Here is a 5,000-nt window from a genome sequence, read left to right as displayed (position 1 = left end):
CGATACCAGCGCCTAACTAATATATAAATCAGGAATACCTAACCTAACCTCTAAAATGCCTAATCCGGATCCTATAACCTGAACCTTTTCCTGATTGTAAATTTAACTCGGAAAAATCTTTTTAAAACATAAAACTACTTGTGGGGACATTTGGTCCTCACAAGTATACAACAATGTATACACACACACACACACACACACACACACACACACACACACACACACACACACACACACACAGTGCTGTTTAGTGAGGCGTCATTAAGTATGTGAGTGATTTGACTGGTGAGGTTTCCTCTGTACTTGACCCTTGACTCCTCCCTGCTCAAGCATGCTGCTAAATCGTACGGGGTGTGTGTGTGTGTGTGTGTGTGTGTGTGTGTGTGTGTGTGTGTGTGTGTGTGTGTGTGTGTGTGTGTGTGTGTGTGTGTGTGTGTGTGTGTGTGTGTGTGTGTGTGTGAGAGAGGGTAGACAGGAGCTCTGAATGTGTAATTTCATGGCACTGGGTCATTTTTGTGCATAATTATGTGTGTGTGCGTGCGTAAGTGCATGAGTGTGTTATTATTTCCAATGCAAGTGAAGATGCCCAAGCGCTGATTTGTGTGTGTGTCAGTGTGCACGCATTTGTGAGTGCGTATGTGTGTGTGTGTGTGTGTGTGTGTGTGTGTGTGTGTGTGTGTGTGTGTGTGTGTGTGTGTGTGTGTGTGTGTGTGTGTGTGTGTGTGTGTGTGTGTGTGTGTGTGTGTGTGTGTGTGTGTGCGTGCGTGCGTGCACGCTCCACAGGGAAACTCCAGCCAATTACCTTTCATGGGCAAGCATCATGTTGAATAATTCATGTCAGTGCTCTTGGTCTGAAGTAATGCCAGTTCTCCTCTGTCTCGCCAAAAAATAAAATGCTATATCTTACATTTATATACTGCGTGCGTGCGTGTGTGCGTGCGTGCGTGCGTGCGTGAGCGTGTGCGTGAGCGCGAGCGTGTGCGAGCGCGTGCTATTCCCCAGATGTACACGTATTCTGCTTTTTCTTTCTTTCTTTCTTTATTTACAAAGACATAGAATAAGGCTGTGTATTGAATTATGCAACATTTTGGTCAACTTCCCTATTTTCATTTCATTTTCAAAATGCAGGTTATGATTTGGTGATACGTGTTAGAAATGTTGAAACTTTGTGATCTTTGGCGATCCCCTGAGGCCCACGGCTGGGAGGGTGTTTTCAGAACCATGGAGAGCGCCTCTATTTGATCCACACAAAGACAGGACAGTCTACCTGGCCGGTTGTCTATCAAATAGGGTAAAAAACGTGCAATATGGTTCCTGTCCGACAGCGATACTCTCATTCAAAACAGTTGGTGAAAGCTTTGATTTAGAAATACAGTTAATTATGCTCTCTCTCTCTCACTCACTCACTCACTCACTCACTCACTCACTCACACACACACACACACACACACACACACACACACACACACACACACACACACACACACACACACACACACACACACACACACACACACACACACACACACACACACACACACGCATCATAATCTACTATGTGTGATAGAGGTTCTTATTAAAAGCAAAACACAACAGTCATGGCTCTGTCGGTGTGTGTTAATAAAGTATGTACTGTACTCTCGTTTGTACTCATAATATTATGTGTGGTTTGGCAGATGTTTTGCATCCAGAAGGCTTTTGGATAGCAGCGCTGTGATTGGATAGCAGCACTGTGAGGGCCTGATAGCAGCGCTGTGATTGGATAGCAGCACTCTGAGGGCCTGATAGCAACACTGTTTTTCAGTCAAGTGGTGGAGCATATATATTCAAAGATTTGCACAAATGTTCACAATGTTTCAAAAAAGAAAAGGCAAAAAAAAAATCAAAAAAATTGACAGTTGTGTGTCTGCAAGACTTATTCATATTTTTTTCTTAATTTACTAAATAGATTTTTTTAAATCTTGTTGGGAAAAAAATTATGCCTAACGATGTCACTGGTAGACGGGTTTCTGGACTGTCCACAGCCCTCTTGAGACACAGACTGAGTAGAAAAACATTTTACCATTTTATCATTAGTGAGGACCAATTATATGAAGATATGTTGAAAATGGGTGAAGTCGTCCTTTAAGTAGAAGCTCAAAACTGTACTTGCGGTACTTGAGCAAATGTACTTAGTTACTTTCCCACCACTGGACTTGACATCGGGGTTTAGTGCGGGTTAGCAGCCAGTAAGTAGTGTCAGTTTGAAAGATGGAATTATTGGTGTAATATCCTGGTGCTTAGTTGTGGCTGTCTTGTTTTCGTCCAACCCTCCCCAAAATAATGCTAAAATATGCTGTTTTCTCCCCGAGGCTTTTTTTTATCGGAGGCGGCTCAGTTACAGTGCAAACCGCTATCAAACAAGCACACATGCTGAAGCTTAATCCATTGCTTTAGTGGTTGTCTGCGTCGGAAAACAGAGATTGTAATGAATTCCATTTGGTGAAGGCTTTTATCCAAAGTGCCTGAGTAATATCTTTTTTTTTTCTTCTTCTTTTGGTTGTTTTATACCACCATATCGTCTACATTACGCGGAAGTCAGGCAGAAACCTTGTATCTCAGGGACGTGCACAGATAGACTCTAGGTGGCGCTAGAGCACCTGCCCTTTGCCCTCTTGACCAGAAGTGCCCTTTCGAAAAGCAGGGGTCTTCAACATGGGATCCGGGACACCTAGGGGGTCCTCAGAGTTACCACAGGGGGTCTGCCAAATCTTTATGTGATATGATTTTTCTTTTTACCATAACCACTCGAAACCTAGCATCCCTTTTCTGAGGAAAACTTTAGCCAAAAATAGCAGATCTACAAGCCCACAACGCCTCGCAGCGCGAGGCGTTGTGGGCTTGTAGATCGGCTATTTTTGGCAAAGAGGTATAGGTGTAGAGGGAAAAAAGAGCAGACCAAGTAAACAAAAAAAAGTATAATTTACTTGAGCACCTGCCCCTCAAAAATATCTGTGCACGCCACTGTTGTATCTACATATTTCAATGGATTTAAATGTTTCCACAAAGTAGCAGATCTACAAGCTCAAAATGCGACGCGGCGCTTCGCTACTTTTGCTATTTTTGAATAGCAATCCTGAAAAGTAACAGTTTTGGACTTATGAGCTTTCCACCATAATAATGCAAGTTAAAAGTTCCCCTGGTGGTTTATTCCTGCGAGTGCGCCACCAGGGGATTCACGTTCTTGAGGAGGACAACAGAACTAATCTGGGTGCACCTCACCTTATGCACCTTATCCATAAGGACCATTAATCGCCCTCCACTCCGTCCTAATGGATTAATGAGTCTTGCTTACTCCGGCACTTTTTTTTGCTCATGGACTACTGGGACGTACACTAACACTAACCTCATCATAACATGCCTGCTTAGGTTAACTACTGGAAATGTTTTACTGTCTATAGCTTGTATTATTATTATTATTATTGTGTATTGTCGCTGTCGGGTGAACAACGTTCCTTTTTTATTAATATTTATTTTTAAACTATTAAAAAAGTGAAAATTGCTTCGAGATTGGCTATTTTCACTTCTGATGTGCGACACTTGTATGATGAAGTTGGGTGATCATTTATGGAAATATACTAATATCATAATAAATAAAATGTATTTTTTTTATTTATAAAACAATAAAAAAAAATGTTTTAAGTGAAAGTAATCAGAAAGTACACAAAAAGTGTACATTGTTCACCGAACGATCAACGTTTCTAATTTACTGCAGTAGTGTGGTGGTATTTACCTTACAGAAACACATTGCCCTCTCGCTGTATGATGGTTGTGGGAGCCAAGTTCGAATATTGTGTTTAATTATATTAATACCTGCTTATTTTGTGATTTGTATTTTTGTCTAAACAGTTCATGTATGTCGAAGTATATGATTGGTAAATAAGCTAAGTTAAAAATGTTAAAATAAGTTAATCATTTGTTTAATTCATAATGAGGTTCTTTAGGTTAAAAATAATGCTGTTACTGTTGCTTTAAGAAGAGAGCTCAGGTTGTGTAACTGAGAATTTAATTGACAATTGCTAACACCTGAGTGTGCCCAGGGCAGTGTTGATTAAGATTTCTATCACCTGTGTGTGCAGGGCTGTGCAGATTCAGTTGATGCTCAAGACAAGGTCAGAGCGACACAGTCTTTTTGACCGTAGTATATTTTTGAGTTTAAATACTTGCTTTTAGATCACTTCTGTAACCAGGGAACACATTTTTTGGAATAAATCTTTTGTGATTCTTTTTACATCCTGTGAAGTTTTTCTGCTCAAGGGAATGAATATACACAAAGTCTATAAAAGGTGCCGCTGAGATTCAGTCACTCACATGGTGTTTTTGTGTTATGGTAGACGGGGGACTTTCGACGTTACTTTTTTGAGAGCTGCCGGCCACAATAACAGCAGGTGTTCAAAGGAATTGTATTTCAAACGCCCCGTGTGAATGTTTGTTAATGGAAATGCAAGCGAGACGCCAAACTCCAGAGAGAGAGAGAGAGAGAGGGGAGGGGAGGGGCAATCCTTGTTTACAGAGAGCTATAGCGAACTTACATAGTATACCTTTAAGACAACTGTTCATCAGTATGCAAGGTTAAAAAAAAAAATGAAAAAAAAACAGGTGTGACTACTGTTTTGGCTGGTGTGACCAACTGGGTTATATTAGCCTGGAGCCCTGCTGGGCGTACTGGAGGGTGTGTCTGTGGATCATGACCCATTCTGGTCTGTCGCCTTTGGTGTGTGTGTGTGTGTGTGTGTGTGTGTGTGTGTGTGTGTGTGTGTGTGTGTGTGTGTGTGTGTGTGTGTGTGTGTGTGTGTGTGTGTGTGTGTGTGTGTGTGTGTGTGTGTGTGTGTGTGTGTGTGTGTGTGTGCGTGCGTGCGCGCGCGTGCGTGCGTGCGTGCGTGCGTGCGTTCCTATGTATCGTCTTCTCTGTGATGTCTGTCTGTTGGAGTCAGTAGAAGTTCAGGAGGATATATTCTCAT

Source organism: Gymnoscopelus microlampas (assembly GCF_963454915.1).
Source record: "Gymnoscopelus microlampas genome assembly, chromosome: 2".
NCBI lineage: Eukaryota > Metazoa > Chordata > Actinopteri > Myctophiformes > Myctophidae > Gymnoscopelus > Gymnoscopelus microlampas.
This window is presented reverse-complemented; position numbering follows the sequence as displayed.